Source organism: Pangasianodon hypophthalmus, chromosome 14 (assembly GCF_027358585.1).
Source record: "Pangasianodon hypophthalmus isolate fPanHyp1 chromosome 14, fPanHyp1.pri, whole genome shotgun sequence".
Lineage (NCBI taxonomy): Eukaryota > Metazoa > Chordata > Actinopteri > Siluriformes > Pangasiidae > Pangasianodon > Pangasianodon hypophthalmus.
In genome coordinates this window covers 3785310-3810316 of record NC_069723.1, presented here as the reverse complement: position 1 = coordinate 3810316, position 25007 = coordinate 3785310, and the positions used below count along the sequence as shown (strand labels likewise).

Below are 25007 nucleotides of genomic sequence, written 5' to 3'. Positions count from 1 at the left end.
ATTAACATTTTCTTTTGCTGACTTTTTGGATGTTTTGAGTTTACTGAAGCTGACTATGTGATTTCATTTCATCTCTCTCTCTTATTCTTTCTCTCTCAGCTTTTCTGGCTGGTTCCCCCTCTGAATCAGCAGAGTATTTTAGGCCGGTGTAATCCTGGCCATCTGCTCCAATCTCCCCTACTGCACTTCCCACGCGTGCTCCGCCTTCCCAGCATGCATCACTAAGCCAAGCCGGCGTCAAATCATGCTTGGACTGGTCAGTTTCGACCACTGGCCTCTCTCAGAGTATACTTTTTTGGAAAAAAATTTGTAACATGTACAAATATTGTTTGCGTAAGGTGAATAGGTAACTATACAAACATAAATTAATATATAATAAATTCAAAGCTATGGCTTAGCTAGGTAGCTGCTTAAAATTTGATGGGCTCAAACTGATAAAATTTTAACTAAAAGTCTATAATTTCACTATTTGAAGTAGTCAATACTATAAAAGTGGGACTATTTTGGTGGAATTTTTTCTAGCATATAATAGCACCATTGTTCTACTGTTTTTCATAAAGATGTACTTCAGTCATGACACATTCAAATCGTCTAGATTAGTACTTTCCAAATGAGCGTATTCTTGCAGACTGAAAGCAGCTAGAGGCAAAATATACACGAAGACTATTTGTTTATTGTGTTGTTCGTAAGATATAGCTAGCTAGCTACCTTAGCTAGCTTCTTTTTTTGGGATCAAACTGACACATTTTGTCTTTTTTGTAGAACTTTTAGTTTGAATTACTAAAATTGTTCTACTTTTTTTGGTAACTTGCAACCAGGCTGTACTAAAGTCATGGTTAAAACTGTCTCGATGAATTCATTCCAAAGGACTGTATTCTTCTGGATTGAAAGCAGTAGAGACAATAAAGTACCTCAGCAAGCAGTAAAAATATGATTTCGCTGGAAAAAGTGCTGAAAATGAGTTTCAATTTCAAATATTTATGCATATCTTGCGAAATTTTAAGATATGGCTTAGCTATAGCTAGCTACATTTTTTTTTCTTTGGAGGTCTGGAGTTGTCAATGGTGGACATGATGCTGATGAACTTGGACTAAAAGTCTGCTGTTATTTTGCCTTCTGAAGTAAAAAAAAAGTTTAAACGTAACAAATAATAACACAATAGTTTCACTTTTTAATATGTTTCTAATTCATTCCAAATGAGTGTATTGTTCTTGACTGAAAGCAGTAGAGACGATAACGTCCATCAGCTAGAGGACCATAATAATCGTGTCATTAAGAGAACTGGGACAATTAAGACAGAGAGTGTATTGTGGATTTGTGTTTTCAGTACAGGTTCCGTATAATAGACTGGTTTCTGTGTTACAGTACAGAATCATGAAGCGTTCAAACACAATAGAGTCGAGCAGGATGAGTGTCCGAGATGGACAGAAGAGAATGGAGAGAATGAGGAGAATGGAGAGAGAGAGAGAGCGAGAGAGGACAATAGAGAGGGAGTGAGAGAGAACAGTTCCTGTGTCATCACAACAAATCATCCAGTCATGTAGTTATATAATCCTGAACTTTGTAGTTCTGTTACTAACTACAGCAGTGTGGGGTGATATTTTTTCGAATTTTAATAAATAACCAGTTCAAATATAAAATTAGACAAATAGGAGGACCCCAAAGGTGAGTTCTAGGCCCGATTAAAGACAGGATGTTGTGAACTTGTATCATACTATGAAAAGCTTGGTCACAGTGTTCAAAACGTTGCGTCCCTGCTGGAAACCAGGACACAGCGATCAGATTCTGAAGCTCGTGACCAGAAAAGTGTACAAAAGGTACCAGATACTTGCAATGCTTCTGAGGCTGAGCACGCTAGCTGTACTTATCTATATCTATCTTATATATATATATATATATATATATATATATATATAAGACAGCTAAAACATTTTATTTTTAGTTTAGCTAGATTAAACTAGTTTTAATTATCTACTTATTATTTTTATTGGCAAGTTACATTTATTTTATTTTAATTATTATAATTTTACTCGACTTTTACACACTTTTTATTATGTATGTATATATATATATATTTTTTTTTTTTACATTATTATTTTGTATTTTTGGTATCTTATTTATTTACTCTTTTTTTATTTATTTATTTATTTTTTTGCTTTTTTTTCATCATTTTTATCAAGTTCAGAAATAATAAGAAGGTGACACATAATAATAAATGGACTAATAAAAACACCCAAGAAAGAAATTATAAACCAGTAAACAAAACAAAACTTTCGGTTGTAATACCCGCTAAGTTTTTTTTGGTTGTTTGTTTCTGCATGACATACACTCATGTCTTCATAAAAAAAACCTGTTTCTTTTGATTAAACATGGAAAAAAATTCATTGTTGGTATCATGGGAAATGCTAGCATCAAACAAATTTAGCTGTTCTCACCTGCTACCCACACACACACACACACACACACACACACTGATACGTGCTAAGACATGCTAACAAGCACGTATGCGTGTGCTCATACACTCTGTTCGAAAACCCGCCCAGAAACACGTGAACATGAATGGTAATGTCCTCTCTGTATCTATCACTCACTTTCTATTCCAGTCACACTCACGCTTGTACACACACTTCACTAAGCTTGGTGTGATGGTGGCTAATTTAGCGCTTTTGTGGTAGAGAGGTAATAGGATCTGTAAACACAGTCTTCTCTCTCTCTCTCTCTCTTTCTCTCTCTCTCTCTGTAGGTTTCTTAAGTGTTTAGCTGAGCTGATGCCCTTTATCAAGTAGCAGGGTCTTTACGGAAAAACGTTCGGCTCTTTAGCGAGAATAGCTTCTTGCTAATTATGAACACATTTCATCCTAAAGGTCAATTGCTACTCACGCACATCCACACAGAATTTAAAAGTGTACTGTGGGTGTGGTTTTGAGTTCATCCACCTGTTTTTGTGTAACTTGTTTCACAGACGTTAAATGTAACTGATTAAAAGAAATATGATGTTCTTTAAAAAAAAATTATTAATTGTTGGTGAGTTGCTGGGGTATAAGAGCAATAAAGCACTTTCGGTTGCGCCGTTATAGAAAAATATCCAACTTAGAGTTGGCAACAGTAACACACCACCCTTTGATTATTATCTTTGATTATTTTCCTATAACAGCAAGACACATAGTGGTTTATTCCTTACACACAGCAAATCATAGAAACAGGAAACCGGCTGTTGTGATAGTACTGCGTTGACTAAAAATAACCATATTTTATAACCATAAACATTTAAAAATGTCAACCGAAAGGTTGCAATTAATTTTACAGAAATATGTTAAAGAAATATTTAAAATGAGATGAATGGGAATAGCTCAAGGGTGAAGTTTAGGCCCAAAAAAAGTGTTAAAAGTTAAAACAGAGCTCCATCTAAATGTCCTATTATTAAAAATTAAACGTAAAATGGTGTAATGCTTTTACTGTAAAATTTACTTCAATCTTTAAAAAATACCATCAATATTTATAATTAGATGAATGGGAGTACCTCAAGGGTGTGCTCTAGGCCCAATCTAAATGTCCTAACAATAAAAAAAATAAGCCTAGAAATGGCACTGTCAAAAGTACAGCAATATTTAAGAGGCAAAATTATACATTTGAAATTGGATTAATGGGAAAACCTCAAGGGTGATCTCTAGGCCCAATCAAGATTAGAATAAGGGCGCAGTGTAAATGACGTATCATTAAAAAGTACAATTAATTTACAAATAAAAACAACATTTATTGTGATATTTAAGGAAAAATCTACAAAGATATACAATGAGATGAATGGGAATACCTCAGCTTTATACCCTAAAAGGTTATATTTTCAAATTTACCGCAATATTTAGGAAGTAAAATCATTTTTTTTCTCAAAAATGATTCCATATTCAGATTTTCTGCATCACACTACAATCCAGAGAAGCTTTTTATGTTCTGTGGAATGCAAACGATGGCTCCACTAATTATATAGCGATTTGTTTTCTAATGACGTTTTCAGTCCAGAACGTCAGCGTTATGAATTATTCATATATCCTGTGATCTAGAGGGTGGAGAGTAATAAATGCACATCCGCCGCTCTCGTTTCTGCCTCAGAAAAATAAATCTAAATGCAAACCGATATATCAGACTGTAGTTTTTGTAGAGAAACAAATAGTTTAATGTGTAAGTCTTATCAAAAAGAGAAGATTCCTTCTGTCTCAAAAAGCTTGAAAAGCCCACACACATAAATATTCTATAATATACCTACATTAAACTTTATATTTATTATATTTATGCTTTGTATGAATTTATAATTCCATATAATTACATAAGTAGTTACCTAGGGGTAATTATACTATATAATAAATTATACATCTTTTTTTTTGTTGTTTGTTTGTTTTAAAAAAAAAAAACTCAATATGGCTGTAGTTTTATATGATCATAGTTTGATGATTATGATTATACTACTGTATATATATATACATACACACATATACAAGAATACACACACACATACATATATATATATATATATATGAATTTCTATGAATTTCTGGTATATTGGTATTAGTACTATATATCACGAATGCACATTTCTGTGGAAATTGAAAGTTAATTAATTAATCCAATCACAATTTACTTCCATTTTGTGAAAAATTTTAAGTTTACATAATTGATAGATAAAACAAAGAGAATTTTTTTTTATTTTAATTTCATGTTCTGGCCTTTGTAGAAATGGTACTGTCTGTTGTTTTGTTTGCAATTAAATAGAAACTGACATACTGTAAGTATTTCCAGAGCAGGGGGTGGGGCTTAGTGGTTAGCATTGTTGCCTTGAACCTCTGGGGCTGGGGGTTCGGATCCCGCCTCCGCTCTGTGTGTGTGGAGTTTGTGATGTTCTCCTCGTGATTTGGGGGATTCCTCCCCAGTCCAAAGACATGCGTTGTAGTCTGATTGGCATTTCCAAATTGTCCTTGGTGTGTGTGTGTGTGTGTGCAATTGTGTTGGCACCCTATCCAGAGTGTCCACCTGCCTTGTACCCCGAGTTCCCCAGGATAGGCTCCAGGTTCCCCACGACCCTGTGTAGGATATGTGGTACAGAAAACGGATGGACGGATGGATGGATTTCCAGAGCAACTCAAAGAGAAGGGTTTGTTCAGCAGCTCAACTCGACATAACATCAAGCCATTTCATTTGAGGCTAAAGCCTGGCGGCCATGTTTTATTTACTCCTCATGCATTATTGACAGCATATTTCAGGATGGAGCTGATATCTGTGTCGGGAAGTTATAACGATTTCACTACCTCTCTCGCTCTCGCTATCTCTTTGAAATGCAGATTGGAGTATTGCTGCGAGCGTGGTTTACTGGCTGAAGCGTAAAAGTTGTCTTCAGATGCTGGAGGTCAAGTGTCTGGAGAAGAAACTTTACTCTGTTTATCCCTGCAATGTAGCCAAAACTGTATCATATCCACGACTTTCTCTTAACCCTCTTCTATCTTTTCTTGTCTTGTGATCACAAGGGAGCTCAGAAACAGAAGAATAAAACAGAAAAAGGGGTTGAGATGTGGGAATGCAGTGTTCTTCACTTCCTCCTCTCCACCTTTCTTCCGTTTTCCCTGAATCCCTTAGCGAGCAAATTGATGGCCTGACAGGACTGACAGGAAAAATGCCATGACCCAGACTGAACTTTCATGCAATTTCACGCCAACAAACACTAGAGAAAAAAGAAATAAAGACAGAAAGAGAACGAGAGACAGAGAGAAATTGGTTTAGGAATTAAATTCTTATCCTGACACTGAGGCATTAGCAATCACCTCAGGCTAAGCTAACACAAATTAACCTGACTGGAAATGAATGACTGTTTTTCTCCCTGTTCCTTTCACCATCGAAGTGTTTTTTTTTTCTCCTCTGGACAGATCTACAGCTGCGATAAAACAACAAACATTCTGTTTTATAGAGCCAAGTCATTAGCGAGCTAGCGTAATTAGCTGTTGATGAGATTGAAGTAAATCTTCACTCTGCTTAGTTAATGTAATCATGCTCAGAGTTAAAAAAAAAAAAAAAACGCAATCACAATAAACGCTCTTATTTACTTAACTTTTCTTTCGTTATATCCAAGTTTCTCTTCTGCAGCTGGAAATTCAACTACAAAAAAAAAAAAAAAAAAAAAAGCAACACTAACAACAACAGATTAGTGGCTCTGTAGCATTAGCCTGAGGTTAGCAAAATGCCTTCTGTCACAAAATGTAAATAATTGTAATGAAAGATCTCCAAGCAAGATAGATTATGACACCATTTTGGAAATCTTGATATGTAAATACGTAGAAGTTGGCTGCATATCAATGTTTAGTCGATTCGCCTATAGATAAGTGGAGGAGGTGTGTTTACTAGCAAAGCTACTAAATTAGCAAAGGTAAAAGGTGGTGTTGATTGGCAAATTGCTGTGGTACAAGTGAAATAAAATACTCCGTGTCATGCTGTAATAGTAATATAATCAACAATGGAGTGGTGTAATGAAGCTGAGTTACTACTACTACACCGGAGTTGATTCTTTTCCTATAACAGCATGTTCCGACGTTTTACTCCTCTTATGCCTCTTATACCACTGTCAAGTTCGTCAGCATAGCTGGACAGAATTCTGGATGCTGATTGGTCAGAAGGGGTTGATTAATTGCAAAATAACAGCAAGTGACTAGTTTCTAGGACGTCCCACAACATTAGAACTATAAACGTGTAAGATGTGTCATTATTTCATAAATGACAAATTGCAGTCGTTGGTAATTGCTGTGGTATATGAGAAATAAAACACATACTGGTATAGGAATGTAAAATTGTACAATAATAATTATAAAAATTATACATAAATATATATTTTATTTTTTTTTCCTACAACAGCACATCCCATCATGTTCTATTTCTTTTATATTGCATTACACCATAGATAGTAGCTTAGTGTAACCACAGTAGTGAGGAGAAGGGATGGGGGTTGAGATGGCAATACTGAATTATGGAATGTCCAATTTGCATATCATGAATATTCATAAATCCTTTCATTCTTTATGAATGTAAAGGTGTAGACATGTTCCTGTGCAACTTTTAGGGTTTTTTCTTTTGTAATGACATAAAACTAGACGTTCATGGGTACTTTAACACATAAGTGAGAACTAAGCAATGATTTTTAGATACTGTTTATTAATGTTCATGTTTCATAATTATGTTTATCAGGCATTTTATGAATTTGCATAATTTTCATAAAATATGAGTCAGTCACCATGCCATTTTTTTGGGTAAATGATTTATTTATTTATTTGTGTGTGTGTGTGTGTGTGTGTGTGTGTTGAATTTCTGTCTCAGTAATAGATTCAGTATCAGATGCACCATAATTCTCCTCATCATTAAGCGATCCTCTCCTGAATGCAGCGGCTACCAGCTAGCAGATTTAATTTATTGATATGCAGAGCTGAAAGCAGGCCGTGACTTTGAAATATCGCTTTGCATGCTTTCTCCGTTGATGTGAATCCTTGTGGGAGAACATCAGAGACCAGAGCCAAAGAGTACCGCATGGACAAACAAAGAGCCACACACACACACACACAGGTACTAGATACTATGCTTTGTTTGTGTATTGTCTGGTTAGCGACAAACCCACAGAACGATTTCACTGCTCTATCCTTACAACTTCTACATATTTCAGGTTGGACGATAGGTTGGAAGTCCCAGAGAAAAAAGTTCAGAAACTTGTTTCTTTTTTATAGAGTCGGTCTGAAAGGATTCTGTGTTAGGCCTGGCATTCTTCTTAATGGGATTCATCATGGGTCAGGACACATGATGGTCAGAGTCGCTGCTTCTACAGAGAGGGCCTCTGTTATCAACTCATATGGCTTTATTGTGCTTTATCCTAAAGAGTTTAGGGACATAAAGTGGTTGCAAAGCCTTATAATGGAAGTCTAATTTGGATTAATGGAGGTCTGGTTGGAGAAGATGCAAAATGGTTGGTATTATAGATGTTACCTCCATGGTAAACGATTGTCATATAGGAGATAAACAATTAAACCTGAACGTTTAGGGATTAAAAATGGTCACAAGTTCAAGGTCCAGTTTGGTTTTGTAAAGAGGCTGTGGCTCAAGTTTTAGTTAGATCTGAAGCTCCATATCCATGGTACAGTCCATCTTCAGGAGAAGGGCTGGTGGACCTTGAACCACAGCATCTTCACATGACCTCCATCAGGTCAGATTTTGGTTGAAACCAAACTTAACCTCCATTAGAAGGACTACTATCCATTTTTTGTTTGGTTTAGCTCTTATTAACTTTCTATTTCCATTTGTCTCAAGTGTCACAACTTGGGTTGGAGCTTAAATCCATGGCAAGGTCTATGTCTAGAAGAAGGTGTTGGTATCCAGTGGTATAAAGGATATAGAGCTGATAGTCCTATGGTTTTAGAGAGTCAAAGTTCTGTTCTCAAGTAAAAACCATTAATGTTAAGTGATTGGGATGAAAATAGTCACTAATCCTCTTAAAAGAGCTCTAATTTGGTTTCAAACCAAATCTGCCCACATGGAGGTCTCATGAAGTTGCTATAAATCAAGTCAAGAGTTAAAGACTACCTGAATGGTGTTAAAGCTGGTTATGTCCTCCTCACAGTGGTCCACATTCTGACCCGATGGAGATCTTGTGTAGATGCTGTGGCTCCAGTGTCACCAGTTAGAGTTGGAGCTCAAATCCATGGGAAGATACATCTCTAGGAAAAGGTTGTTGGTGTGTCCAGTGTTTAGTTCTCAATTATGTCAATCAAACCACACAGATTTCCACCCCAGATCTGACCTGTTTGATTTACAGGGCAGCTCAAATCTGTGGGAAGTTCCATCTGTAGAAGAAGGGGGTTGGTGTCCAATGGGAATAAAGTACATAGTATAATGTTATAGTTTATGCTTCTATGGCTTTGGAGGTCATGTATGAGGTTTTGTTCTCAAGATTGAACAATTTAACCTACATATACCAGTGGCAGCTTACATCGGTCCATCTCCAGGAGAAAGTGGTTGATATCCAATGAGATAAAACAATCAAGCCAAAGAGTATTGGGATGATCAATGGTCACTAATGCCCCTAATAGAGGTCCAGACCTGACCTGTTTGATTTCCAATGCAAATGCCTTGACCCGCAGCAGCTCAAGGCCATGGAAAGGTCCTTCGATAGGAATAAGGGGTTGGTGTCCAGTGAGATCAAGGATGTAGAACAGTGTTATAGCTTATGCTCCCATGGTTTTGAGAGTCAGGTAGGTGGTTCTGTTCTTAAGATCAAACAATTTAACCCAAGACTTCAGTGACAGAAAGCCAAGTTTGTTTGAACCAAAATCTGACTTGCTAGATTTTAATGAAGATGTCTTGCCTCAAAGGGGCTCAAGTTCAAGTCCATCACCAGAAGAAAGGGGTTGGTTTCCAATGGGATAGAGGATGAGAAAAGTGTTGCAGCTTAATGTTCCGTGGCTTAGAGGGTAAAATGGGAAACCTCAGGGAGGAAGAGTGGTTGCCTGTCCTCCTACTGAAGATCCAGTTTGCTTTCAACCCAGTCTGACCTGATGAGTGTTTTTTTTTTGGGGATCTTGTGGTTCAAGTGTCACCAGACATTTACAATTGTGAGGTGTGTAATAGGATAAAGTTATATCCATATTTAACCCGGTTCAAGTGGGATTATTCAAGAGGGGTACACAAAGACGTCTGCCATGGTGGGCGCCATCTTGGTCATTTCCACCAAGAGAGGATTTTAATTGTTTCCCCACAACTGGCTTAAATAGATTTTTTTGCTCAGTCAGTAAAAGAAGTCCTTTACAAACTGAAATTTTATTGTGGTTGTTAGAAAACAAGGTGCACATGCTATCAAAACAGCAAATGAACAGAAATCCTATTTCATCCTGTTAATATACTCAGGCCTCTGGCAAGATACGTAAATAAGGACTCAAAGATGTTGTAAAATAAAGTCCATTTAAAGGACCTCATAAAGCGATTCAATTGCTTTCTTCTTGGTCAGCAAGACCTAACTCAACAAAAGTTTGTTAGAACAGTCTAGATTTGACTTTGACTCGAGTATCATACTGAACAAAAAATTATAATAGTCATTAAATATTAATTCTTAAATACTACACAATGAAAAAAAGGGAAAAAAAACTATAAGATTGTTGCTACATTGTAAAAAATTGAAACATATATAAGAATAAAAATATAATAATTAAATAATTAAATTAAATTAAATTAAATATTATTATATTTTTTAAAGAGAAAAATAAAAATATATACAAATATTATACAAACAACATTAGTGTTATAGTTCATAAAATAAAATATTATGACTGTTTTTAAAATAAACTAAATGACTTAAAAAAAAAATTTTTTCACAATTTTTACTAAAAATATTAATTTGCATTTCTTCATCACCCAAATTAGTAACATCACTAATGAGAAATAAAAGCTAGCAGCTGGCGGTTAGTAGATGGCTGAACACTAGCTTCCCCTCCTCATTAGCCTGATTAGAATTTTTAAGTGAATTTCCTCTTTAACCCTGTTGCGAGGTAACGTGACGAGCCAAGTTTGTGCTAGTCCACTTTGGAGCTTCAGTCATTCATCATTCAGCTGTCAGAGTTAGTATCAAGGTGACTCACTCACATCATACACACTCGTGCTGCATCAGGACCTAAACACATGGGCATTTGCTTTATTTTAATACACACCAGTCTGTGTTATGTAAATTTACACAGATATAACCCAGGAGTTTAGTTGTAGCCCAGCAGTGATTTGATCTGGAAAGAAATCACTGTTTTCATTGCGAGTATCTCTGATTAGCTGTGGAGCTAATCAAATTTGATTAGCCTGGAGCTCACTCACAAACAGAGCAGTATAAAGCAGGTATAAGTAGCACCGCTGACTTTTCCACCCGGGATCTTTAAAGGAGAAATCAAGCAAAAAGCAATATTGCACCTCGGGTGCACCTGCTAATTCCAAGCTAACGCTTCTGACGCTAGCTTACACTTCAACACACACACAGGTTTTCACACATATTTTCCCCTCATACATACACATCAGTGTGAGTGTAGCGGAGTGCTCATTAACCACGGATCACAAGGGACATCTTGCCAGGAAGTACAGAACCAGAAAAATTATTCTCTCCCTCACACACACACACACACTCACACACACACAACTTCACACAAATAACATCATAAGCATTGCTAAAGTCATGGCATGGACATCGTGAACAAGCTGCATCTCAAATAATACACAACACACTTCATAATGTATTTTATGTAGTTGAATATATAAAGTACCAGAGTTTTTTTCTATTTATTTTTATTCATTTATTTTCTTATTTTTTTATTATTTTTTTTACTGCAACACTGTCTCAAACCAAAGGCTAACAAAATGACAAATTAGCTCATAGTACCGTAACAGCCTTCTCAGAAACAACCATAAAATGTAATCATATTTTAAAGATAAGTAAATATCTTTGTTTTTAGCTACATAGCTACTGGCTAACTATTTACTGACAATGACAACTATTGGTGTAATGCTAACTAATGCTAAGCTATTACTAGCTATCTGACTTTAGCCTTCAGTACATTATTAATGTTAAAAATATACTGTATATATTTTACTCAAGGACGTGAGGATTTATATTTAGCTAACATTTTCCAATGACAGCTCTTAGTTGCTAGCATGTTACCTAGCTTGCTAGTTAGCTATATAGCTTATTTAGCTTAGCTACTCCTCAGTGCAATGCTAGACAGCTAGCTTTATTATTTACATATTTATCAGCAATAATGGTAGCTAGCATATTTAATAGGAAGCTAATCCAACATAGCTGACTTGAACAAACATTTATAACATACTGTAATGGCAGGTTTTAATTGCTAGCTTGTTGCTTAGCTTGCTACTTAGCTATATAACATTTAATACCTCATTTAATAGTTATATAACAACCTAGCTAACTAGCTTGCTACTTATGTCCAACAGCGCATCAGTGTAACGCTAGCCAGCCAGTATGCTGAACACCTTTTTATGCAGCTATTAGCTAGCTAGTTATTAGTTAGCTAGCTAGTTATTAGTTTTAATGCTAGTTATTATCACATATTTATTAGCAATCTCACATGCTTCAGGTCACTAATTTATTTATTACATTTAGGTTTGTTCGTTCATATACTATATATTTCATGTTAGATTAGCGTCACTGTTTCCAGTTATGGCTAACGGAGGTCTCTCTCTGACACACACACACACACACTCTAATCATTACTGCTGAGTGATGGTGTGTGTTAGCGCCATGGCACAGGGTTAAACGCAGGAGAGAGAGAACTAGGCCAAGAATAGAAATGAAGGAGGAGAGATGGAGGAGAGGAAGAATGAATAAAAGTGGAGGAGATGAGCAAGGCACGAGTGTGTGGCTCTGTGGTGATTTTAGAATGTGTACTAGTGCATTATGGGTAGGACAGTGTCTCCTCAGCCGTCCCATCAGGGACATACTCTATCATCTCTCTCTCTCTCTCTCTCTCACTCTCTGTTAGCCTGGAGTGCTAAAGCGCTTTCTTCTGCCTCGTTTGAGGTGTGATTTAATTTAAGTGATATATTTATGTTTGAGTTTTTGCGAGATGAATTTTTCTGACAAAGAAAAGAGATATAAGGGAAACACAGGCATAACCGGAAACACAGGACGAGCATTGATGACTCTCATGGTGTAATTGCTAGTTTTTAATAGATAACACAGAAATTATTGGATAACTAGCTTGCAAGTCCATGCTGGATAATACGTAGCAATTATTAGATAGCTAACTAGCAGACTAGCCGCTTTTTAATAATACATATAAATGATTAGATATCAAGCTAGCAGGCTGATCATTAGTGGATACTAAATAGTAATTATTAGATGAACAACCTAGCTAGGAAGTTACCTGTTGATAAATAACACACAGACAACCATTAATATATTTCATTATGTCTGCCATGGCCCCCCGTACACTGTGCCGCAACTAGCCGAAATTTAGCTGTGTGAAAGGTTAAAAAAAAACTGTGAGGTAAAAAGGCTAGGTTTTTTTTCGTATGAAAAAGAGCTGTTAGCTTCAGGCTATGCTGTTTAAACAAGTACAAAAAAGTGAGAGCTAGCAAGCCAATTAGAGCAAACCAAACCAGTTAGCACAAACTTAAACTTAATCTAGCCAGTGAAATCACAACCAATGCAAAAGCCTTAGCAAGCTAGTAAACAACCGTTTCGATATCTAGTCAGTGTAAAATTATTTATTCCCCACAACATAGATATGTAACATCTGTTCAGACCGAGACCACAAAAAAAATCAGCTGCAGCTTTAATGCTAGCTCTTTTAGCTTAATCATGTATGACTCCAGTTGCAGCGTGTGTGTGTGTGTGTGTGTGTGTGTGCGCGTGAGTTTGACAGGACGTGACAGAGAAAATCTGTTCTTCGCCTGTCTCCATTTCACAGTCGAGTGACAGCTGCCACAACCGAGTCGTGACAGGACTGCAGAGAGATCAACAAGGTCATGTGACTGATCACATGATCCCTTTCCACATTTCCCACATAAAGCAACAATATATTTAATGTGCTGATATTGTGTGTGTGTGTGTGTGTGTGGAGACCAGATCCACCTGTGTGCACTTCACAGTGTAAAGGTCACACTGTTTATCTTAGTTAGCTATAATAAGAGTATGCTAACATCACCACACACCTCATTAACATGTTTACGTAAACAACTTAAAGGTTTCGACTTTGAGGTTTCGCTAAGAGAAGACATTGAGTCACTTTCACTTGTTTACACGTTTTACCTCACGGCGACGCTATTTTAGCTTGGAACAGCTGCAGCATCTCAAAAGCAGGGCTGAGACGCCGGGTCGGTGCTTAACGCACAAAAATGGTGGTTTAAAGGGGGCAAGGAGGGGGCAGATAACTCCTCACTCCTGTAATGTGTGTGTGTGCATGCGTGTGTATACGCTATTCCAGGCCCAGTTTTGAGTTTCATCTTCATAACGTTCGAATACCAAGGAGGACGCAACAGTCTCCAGGGCCTGCTAAATCAGACGTGTGTGTGTGTGTGTGTGTGTGTGTGTGTGAGGTGTATTGCGAGCGCCTGCGGTTATTTTCAGACACCCATATTTGAGACAGTATCTTCCAAATTTGTTATTGGTACTCAAGTTAGCATGAATCTAAACCATCATATGGTGTGTTTAGTGATTAGCCTGCTAGCTAGTTATGTAATAATTAAGCTACATAGCTAGCTAGCTAGACAGCGTGTTATTTTATTTTAAAAAAACAAAGCAGTCATTAATAATTAATACGTCATAATTATTAGATAACTAACTAGCTATCAGGCTAATTATTAATATATAGTAGTTATGAGATATTTAGCTAGCAGGCTATTAGCATAGATTAGCCTAGACTGTAAATACTAGACTGTATGTCATCATTTTGCTAACCGTATCTGTGTGTATTATCTTAACGATTAGCTTGCTAGCTAGTTATCTGATGACATTACCCAGCAATACATAGTTCTTTTTTTTTATTACGATGCTGTCTAGCTAATGTATCTCTAGCTATTTAGCTAGCTCTAGCCATGATGACTGTGGTCCTCATGGTTGTCATGGCTACACAGAAAATGTTGGCTAATATTGTCTTTAATAATTAATATGTATTATCTGCAAAAGACTAGCCTGCTAGCTAGCTAGCTATCTAACAATTAGTATGTATTATTTATTAATGACTAGCCTAATAGCTAGTTATCTAATAAATACTGTGTATCATCTGATAAAGACTAGCATGCTAGCTAGCATGAAGGCTCATATTCTAGCTCACAGTTTACTTGTTGCTAGCTTGATTGGTGTTTACTGAGGGACGGGCTGAAAATAAAACAGGTTTTTGCTAAGTGCTACGTGTTGCTAGCGTCCATGTATAGACTATATGTCATCGTCTTGCTAGCTTTGTGTGTTTATTCCAGACCCCAGTATAGTGTTTCCTCTTTGTAACGTTAGCATACCGAGGAGGACGCAGGCTAAATTAGACGTCTCCAGACGTGTGTGGATTTGAAAGACATGTGACGAGTCGTGCTGCTATTTTTGACAAGATTACATACTCGGGTTCTCCGTTTACTTTTGTCTAAACAGTTTAATCAACCGTTTTTTTTTTTTACATTTTCCCTCAATCTCTTTAAATTTTATAGACAGATAATGGACAGAGACTGATTTATCAGTGTTAGCGCTTGGGTTTAATCATTGTTTGTGCTAATGGAGTTGGATTCTTGATGTTCAGGCTTCTGGTTTCCTTCAGGAGAAAGTTCTTCACACCTGTTCACCCAGCTTTAGTCCTAAAGTTCCTCTGGGTAGTGGCTTAGGAACCCAACTTGGTGTTTAGACTAATTTTAGCAAGCTAATTTTGTGTTGCTAAAATGGTTTTGTTGGTTAGTGAGTTAACTTTGCTTTGTTTATCATTCAGTTATTCAGCTTAACTATGGTGACTTGGCTTAGCAAAGTACCCATAATCCTCCACACCACTAAGTGAACTGTGCCTTACTTTAGTACCCATGCTAAAATGTTTCATTAAATAAAAGTTACAAATCACTGAGTTATAAGAGGGAAAAAAACACTTCTAGATATGCTGTTATAGGCTTCAGGTCAATCAGAAAAATAATCAGCTTCAGGGTGGTAAGAGTAAAGTTCTGTGGCAAAGTTCTGTGGTTAACCATGTGCCTTCGAGTTACTAAAGTGCTTTGACGGATTAGCAAACTAACTTTTCATCGCTAATCTGACTTTGCCTGCCTACGTGGTTTGAGTTAGCAAGATAACGGCGGATTGTTGTTCGTTTGGTTAGCAAAACCTCACATTACTAAAGTGTTAACCTAGCGAAAGTGTCACGAACTAGCGAACGTTCATTACTAAAGTACTTCAAAGAATTAGCGAGCTAACTTTTCTGTTTTTGCTTAATTAGTCATGCTACATGCAAGTTGTTCAATGGGTAGCAAGCTGACATTTTGCTACTGAAATATTTTGCATGACTAAGCAGTTTTTATGTATTAGCAAAGCTTTTTGTCTATCTAATTAGTTTGACAGGTTATCTACATAACTTTGCATTATTAAATAATTTGAAAGATTAACAAATGAAAAATAGCTCCTAAAGAAATCGTACACTCCATGTGGTTGCCATGGTGAACAGTGTTTATCAGCGCGATGATACATCACTCACCACGGATGATACATCAATTGATTACATGTCACTTTTGAGACGTTAGCCTTGAGCAAGCGCCTCGTCCAGACGACCATTCTGCACAGCTTTGCCTTCGATCGTCTTCTTTTCACATCTCGTCTCTGGGTTTTATTTTTCTCCTCAGTGAATGTGAGAGATCTGACTCATCGGCTGATGTTCGTCTTCACGCCGCATATCAACGGCGAATTCGCCGTCTCACACGTGCACCAATTAAACGCGCCGAAGTGCGACTTTTCACGGGAGCGAGCGTGAAATCTCGCAGATAAAAATGACACCAAATCTAAATTCAGAGACACTCTCGCTTCTGATCTGCAAATGTATCGGAGGAAAACAGATTCAGGAAGCAACGTGAAAGCCATCAATAAGGCATGTTTATCACTCAATAGACATGCTAAGCTAATTATAAATAATTATATAGCTATTATTGTTTACTATATATTTCTTAGCTTTAGAGGCTTCTCAGTAAGGAAACTTATGAACTTTTAAAGGGTTCCACACGAAATACAAACCGAAGAACCCTTTAGGATGCTAAAAGAAACCTGTTTTTATTAGCGTTTATCTCTAGTGTATCATTTTTGCATTGTACATATTGCATTGTACTTCCTTCTGAATGAACCATTAGCGAACAAATTTGCCGGGCTAAAGAGGTTTGATGGATTGGCAAGCTAACATTCATGGCAACAATTTGCTTTGATAAATTAGCAAGGCAACATTTTATTAAGTTGTTTAATCAATTAGCAAGCTAACCATCAATAAATAAGGTTGCTTTGATGAGTTAGCAAAGTACATTTTTTTATTTTGAAAGAGTTTTGATAGATTAGCAAGGCAAACCTTTATTACTAAAGCAATAAAACTGATTAGCAAGCTAACAATCTGTTACTAAAATGCTTTGACTAGTTAGCAAGGTTTTTTGTAGCTAAAGTAGTTTGATGGATTAGCAAAGCAAAGTTTTATTGCTAAAGTGGCTTAATTGATTAAAGTGCAATCATTCTGTTACAAAAAATGCTTCAATAATTTAGCAAGGTAAATATTTTTGTATGTAAGTAGCCTTTAGCCAGGCAAAATTTTATTACTAAATTATGTAGCTATATTAGTAATGCAGCATTTTATTTCTAAAGCGGCTTAATCAATTAGCAAGCTAATGTTCCATTATTAAAATGTGTTGGTGTGTTAGCAAGATTGACAAGCCAATTTTTTAGTGTAACCGATTAGCAAGCTAACATTTCTTTATTGAAGTGCTTTGATGAGTTTGCTGTGTAACTTTACTTTACTAAAGTGTAAAGTATTTACAAGCTAATTTTTATGTTATGGAAGAAAAGTGTGAAAACTGAAACATGCTAAAATTACATGTTTAGTGAAGTAATTTTGTATGAATAATATGATTTAATAGGTTAACAAGATAACTTTGAATTATCCAGTAACTTTGCATTACTAAAGAGTTTTGACGGATTAGCAAGCTAACTAGTCATTTTAACATATAACATTTCTTTGCTAATCTGACAAAATAGTTTGAGTTAGCAAGATGTCACTGTTACTAAAGCGGTACTTAAGATAATTTACTTTGATAAAAAATAGTTTGGTGAGTGAGCAAGTTAAATTTGCATGTCTAATGACTTTTGATAGATTAGCCTGCTAGCTTTCCACGTGGTTTCATGAGTTAGCTGCTAACTTGGTTTGGGCATGCTAACTTTCCATCATGAGGTAAATTTAGTTACAAAAGAGGTTAAGTTTGGTGTGGTTTTTAATCACAATGAAAAAAAAAATTGCGTGTATGTGTGTGTGTGTGTGTGAAACTTCATTCTGGTTTTATTAATATTCTGTTGCTGCATTTGTTGAAGGTTACGACCTACATGTGGTGATTTGTGTATCTCCCGGCTGTTTCTTAGCTTTTGTCCATTTGTTAGCATGGACCCCACACACACAGACACACACACAGATGCTACGCTCTAGTGATAAGAATTCTGAACTCATTCTGAACAGAGTGTTAGATCATTTGACTCACTGACCAATAAGAGTCGACACTTTCAACTCCTAAATGACTCATTGCCATATTTTTTCCTAAAATTAAATAAAGTTTGAGATATTTTGACCTGTGCTTCTTCTTCTTGGCCTAATTATGGCTGACATTGTTTCATGAAATCTTACATTACTTCTAATCACCAAAACAACCTGACTTTTTAAAATCTGTGTAAATAATTGTAAAATACGCACGTGCATCAACAAATACAAAAAGTAAGCATCACTGCATTGACGTTGTTGTGTCTGTGCTTCATTTGGAAGATTGATTTTCGCTATATTATATATAGATATATATATATAAAATTATATATTTTATGACTGGTGGCCTTTTATAATACACTTTCCTCATACGCACAGCTGAGAGTCAAATATACGACTCACGATTCACACTAACAAATGGCTCAGATGTTGAAAGATGTTGAAAAGACATTCCCAGGGAAGCATTTTGATTTAATTGCCCTTCAAGAATAACAAAAATTTCTAGAAAAAAAAAGGAAAAAAGGCTCATAAAGGAAAAAATATTCACCTACAAGAGTCGAATCAAAGAGTCGACTCATTTGTGAACAACACATCATTATTTTCATGTGAATCATATGAATCATAACCACTTGTACAAAAAAAGGAGGACAAAACACCCAGTAACTTTGACTTTGTTTCTCTCTCATACATACACACACACACACACACACACACACATACACGAGGCGAGTCATGTGAAAACGATTCACAGTTTCTCCTCAGCAGGATCATCAGTTCCATCAGTTGATGAAGTTTATTTTGAGCTCATTCCGCATTTTGATGAGTCTAATTTCATCAAGGCTGTTAAGTGAGCCTCTTGGATCTTGGCACAACAGAATATTTCTTCTAACAGGCTGATATTTCACACCACGCCATAATTCAAAACATCAATATACGTTAATGTAGGCAACGTAATTTGTATCTGTAGGAGTAACATTATCAATCTGATCTCTAAATTATTGCAGATTCGTTTATTTTTTTTTTCCCCCTTCAGAATAGTTTTATCTATATATGCACAAAAGTTCCTAGTTGAAAATGAGACTGTAGGAGAATCAGATTATGGCCATTGATATTCACAAGTTCCTCCATCATGCCACGGGCGAGCCTGGCATTATTAAATCCCAGAACCGCAACAGAACTTTCTTTCTTGTCGAGCTAAGCACAATTTTCAGGGACGGAACAAAGACTGTAATGCGTCTTTACATAACTTTTTTTTCCTCGTTCAGACTTATATTAGAATGTGCTGCAGAAAAGTTACATCGCTCCTCATTTTTAAATGAATTACTAAATAATTTAACTATCATCTCATTTTAATTTTGCTTGTTTATTAAATTGTCTAAACATATGTTTGCATCTACAGCACTTTTGGAGCACTTAAACACCATTTTTGCCATAAAATTGTAATCATATTATATATATTGAATACTGGACTCTGATTGGTCAAAAGGTCTGTCAACTAGCAAAGCTACTAGCTAGTATAAATAAATATTTTTTAGTAGCACTGTGGTAGCGTTTTCTTTTTTTTTTTTTTAACTTTTTTAATCAAGTAGCTTGTAAGTATTTTATCAACTGAGTACTAGAGTACCACTGATATTAATTTAATTTATATTATTTTTTTTTTAAAGTACACAATACAATACACAGCATATCAATTATTTCAGTATCAATCATTTAATTATGCAATTTTATCTGATTCATCTAGCAATTTGTAATTGTTCCACAGATTATCGTTTCTATAGCAACAGGAGATGTTTATTTAACATTTATGGAAGGAGTCTCCAGTGTCAGTGCCTCGCAGAAGGATAAACTATAACGTAAGTGAGAACAGGAACTAACTTGTTTCACTGCATTCCACAACATGTGCCTATAAACAGATAAAAATACGATGTATAATTCTTTAACGAGTTGTAATTGTAATTGTTGGCGAATTGCTTGGTATAAGAGGAATAAAACACTTGGCTTAGTGGTACTTAAGCGTTTCATTCCTTACTTAATTTACTCACCAAATTTCAGACATCTGAAATCTTATATATCTTATATATATGTATGTATACATACATTTTTTACTGAGAGGAAAAAAAAACGGAAATGTTCTAGAGAGAAGTAAAGCTGAAAGCACTAGGGAAGATTCCGGAAAAAAGAAAGTGTTTTCTTTTGCAGTCACAGTCTCCATTGTTGTGACTTTATATTCTTTGTGACAAGCACAGTGTATTAGTGACCTCGGTGTCCAACAGCCATTTATTCCTCTTTTCTTTCATCCAGCTCACTGAACAATCAGTCCGTTATACTCATCCACTGAGACCCTGGACAATAACCGCTAGCACGAACGAGCACGGTGCGCACTTAAGTCGTTTTCACATTTGCGTTTTTTTTTTTTTTTTTTTTTCTGGGAGAGTTCGGTGAAGTGTGAAAACTGAGCTGATCCCTGGCCTTCTTATCAGGTGTGGAAGCAGAAGTAAGATGATTGGTCCTGTTTCAAATCAGGGAAAAGGGTTATTAGGGAGCTAGCATAATGAACTGCTGGTGAGACTTCGTAAATCTTCGCTCTGCTTAGTTAATATTATCAAGCATTAACTCTCTCACACACACACACACAATCACAACTTTCTTATTGTTTTTTGTTACATCGAATCCTCATTTTCCAACTTCGAGCTACAGTCTAGCGCTGTAACATCGCAAAAAAACCAAAAAACGCACTGTTAGCTAAAAATCTTACACGAGTGTGGCTCGTTGTGTGCTAATCTTTGTCGCTTGAGTGGTGGGACTAAAGGAAAAACATCAATATACGGATGAACCTATAAGAGAAAAGATCACAAAAGTGACGTACAGAATTGCAAAGTTCGGAAGGAATTCGGTGATTATAAGCCCCGCCCCCAAACGAGGCCAGAATCATTCTGCGTAAATTTGAGCGTGAAACTGCTATGTTGACATTTTACTCTGAACGGCATCTCAATAATATTAGGTTCTGGATATAAATAGTAAGTTCGGCTGATACTGCAGTGGTGCATGGATTTAACTAACACACACATACACACACACACACCTTCGCTTTCCTTCCCATATGTCCTTGCATGGAAACTGCAGGAGCAATCCCGTTTTTAGACCAGAAGCATTTTTACGTGTCCTCAAAGGACGGAAAAATGCTGGGGCTGTTCTCCCAGTGGACCGACCTTGGGCTCGAGAAACAGAATTCAGCGGGGCAAAAACTTTTGGTAGATATAAATATAGTACATGAACCTGTGATCTAATTTTGGTTTCAGTATGAGAAATACATGAGAATAGTTCCACCTTCACAGGAATATTTATTCCTCTTGAACATATACAGTAGGATCTTCTGCTGAATTCTGGATATAAATCATTGATAAGGTGAAGTTTTCTTTTCAGCATTCATGGAAGGAGTCTCCAGTGTTAGCGCTTTGTAACAGTCAGAGGCAAAGCTGTGTGTTTTCTGCTAGTCTGATATTCCTGTTAGCATCCTTCATCAGGTTTTTCTGGAAAACTATACTAGTGTTAGAAACTGTCACATGACCAAAAAATCTGGTATGAAAGGATGACGCTCACCCAGATGGGCTCAGTCGCTTTTTTTTTTTTTTTTTTTTTTGCGTTGCGCCGTGAATAACCCGCCCCCCCTCCTGACGGAATGCATTAGTAAGAAGTTATATTCAGATCAAGTGCAGGCCCTTTGACTTGGTGTAATAGCAGGAGAAGTGAATAGGAGATAATTGTATGCTTCGTATTCCGTCATCTGGCCCTCATTGCAGCGTTCATCTCAAAAAGCCCCCGCTCGCCTCTGAAAGTCTCTGCAGTGAAATGTTCCAGCTCATTTAAAAGGGTTTTTTTTTTTTTTTTTTTTACTTCTGGCTTCCAGGAACACTTGACTAAATTCATAGAAAAATGAGCACTGCTTGGGAGTAGTGAGCCAGAACAAATGTTCTTTTCCTTCCGAAGTGGGAGTCGTTTGGTTGGTCAGGTGAAATCAGGTGAAATCAATGGTCCAGACAGATGGATGATGGGTGTCTTTAATCTACGGAGGACTCGGGCTCCGTCCACATGTTTACAGATATTTCTGAATCCACACAAACATGCAAAAACGATACAAGAACCCTGACATGAAGACTCCAGCCCAGTAGGTGTCGACAATGGCGTAATCTGTTACATCAAAAGGTCTCAACAATAACATTATGAGCTGCGTATTGAACGACAAAATGTGGGAAAACACCAACATGGCCAAAAGTCTGGATGGACCATGAGGTGGAACTGCTGCCCACTTAAATACAAAGAGTCTTTTAGCAGTTCTCTTTTACATGTCTTCTAGGTTCTGCCCATGTTTTGCAAGTCCTAAGTCTTGCAGGTTCTGAATCTCAGATGTTCTAAGTCTCTCAAGTTCTGAACCTGGGAAGTTCTGGGTTTTGCATGTTCTGAGGCTCTGAGTTTCTGAACGTCAGAGGTCCTGAGTCTTGCACGCCCTAAATCTGAGAACTTCTGAATCACTAAGTTTATGAATCTCAGATATTCTGAGTCTCAAATGTTCTGAGATTTGCAGGTTCTAAATATTTTCTGCCTTGAAGGTTCTGAATCTCAGATGCTCTGAATCTCTTACGTTATGAGTTTCAGATGTTCTGAGTCTCTGAGATTCTGAATCTTGGAGGTTCTGAGTTGTTAAAGTTCTGAATCTCAGAGTTTCTGAATTGAACATGGTCAGAATCTCTGAGATTCTGAAGTTTAAAAGTTCTGAGTTGTTAAAGTTCTGAATCTCTGAGGTTCTGAATTTTAGAAGTTCTGAGTCTTCCAGGTGGTGAAACTCGGATATTCTGAACTATAGAATTTCTGAATCTCAGAGTCTCTGAATCATGCAGTTCTCTTTTAGATGCCTTCTAGGTTCTTGCTGAGGTTCTGATTCATGCAGGTTCTAAGTTTCGAAGACGGTGAGTCTTGCAGGTTCTTTGGAGGTTCTGAATTTCACACAGCTGAGCTGTGTACAGTTCTGTTTTAGTTTTTTTTCTGGTTCTGGAGTCTAGCAAATCCTGATTCCCTGTGGTTTTGAATCTTAGATGCTCTGAATGTTCCAGGTTCTACATACCAGATGCTCTCATTCAGTTCTCCTATGGTTCTTTATCATTTCAAACTAAAATCTGATTGCATTCATAATGTTTAATAACCTGCTGCCTCTCTCTCTCTCTCTCTCTCTCTCTCTTTTTCTTTCAAGTTGTCTCACCACCATAAAGCTTCTGAGATTACATAATAGGGCCTTAATAGTCCATAAAACCAGATTACAGAGGATTATCGTTGTTGGTGGCCCTGCCCCTCTCTCGCTCATGCTCCGCCCCCTGATTGTATGCGTGTGTGTGTCTGTGTGTGTCTGTGTGTCTGTATATATATATATATATATATATATATATATATATATATATATATGTGTGTGTGTGTGTGTGGTCAACAGACCTCTGCCCATGATTCCATAAACACTAAAGCCAGATGGGAGAAGTCTAAGCAGCTTAGAATCACATTAATCATGCAGCTACGTTGAGGAGAGTCATGCTAACGAGTCCACTTCCTCCCTCACACACACGCCCATATCTGCTCACGGACGAGACGTGATACAACAAGGAGCATCGATAATAATAATAATAATAATAATAATCAAGATGTTTAAAACAAAAGGCATAGTCGCATGGTTCCAGAAATGGTTCCTGAAATGTCTACGGGCAATCTGGGAGCAGAACGGGCATATTTTTTTCAGACAAGAGATGAGCTATAGTGAAAGACTGTCGTACCACCATCTCATCCCTACGTCATTTTTTAAAGTTTTATCGTTACGAGCCTGTTTTGCGTAGCTCAGCTCAGTTTTGCTAATCGATGTCAGACTCATAGTTAGCCGGATTTCCATTAGAAGAGATTCAGACTCAATCTGTTCACGTCTAAAACAGCGTTGTGGATCAGGTGGAATGATCCGGCTTAAAAATAATACACATGCTGGATTTACTCCTTAATCCTTAGTTTTGCACTGTGTATTGTTTTGTACACCAGTTTATTAGTTAATAGATTAGTGTAGTTAATAATCCATAATAATACTCGGTATACTATTCGATATAGTATTCAGAGGTCCATTCACGGCTAAATACTGATCAAAGATAAAAAAGTGTATGTAAAGGTGTTGTAATATTGCTAGTTGTGATATTAATATGTCATATATGTGCAATATTAATATGCAAATGCAATATTAATAGTAACTATATTAATAGTAACTATATAATAAAGTAACTATATTTATATTGCACCGTTTCCGTGGATTTTTGCCGATTTTTTCAGATTACGATGTTCAATATTCTTGAAAGATAAAAAGTACAATCGGAGTAAAATGTATCCAGTAAAACACAGAGAGCAATCTTCTGACTCATACAGCAAGCTATCTTAAAGGCAAAAAAGACGCAGAAGCGAAGAAACCACGATAACGTAAACTCATCGGAAAACGTAAAGTTACAGCTTAACTTCTGATACCGGAGACTCCTTCCATGAGCTGTTACTATAGAAACGATAACGTATTTGAACGAGCGCATTAATATATCGCATCCAAATCACATCCATCACATGATCTTTGGTGTTATGAAAAACAAAGAATTAACAGCGACTATTGTGTGTGATGTCCAGGAACGCATTGACGCTCACGTCTTTACCTCCACGTTTTACACTTCTGATGTAAAACGGATTCACGGTTTATATTTTACATCA

The 25007-nt window shown here is 36.6% G+C and overlaps 1 protein-coding gene across 2 annotated transcripts in view; it reads left to right on the top strand.

Annotated features, from left to right (window-relative positions):
- The window catches only part of igsf11 (immunoglobulin superfamily member 11), an 80197-nt gene that overhangs the window by 24837 nt on the left and 30353 nt on the right, over nucleotides 1–25007 (top strand). The window contains exon 1 of one of the 2 annotated variants that reach the window (XM_053239797.1): nucleotides 14350–20092. The exons of the other annotated variant lie outside the window; for it this stretch is intronic. The gene's annotated coding sequence lies outside the window, so the exon portion shown is untranslated. Of the gene's footprint in view, nucleotides 1–14349; nucleotides 20093–25007 lie in introns of those variants that run through there. 2 annotated transcript variants of the gene reach the window in all.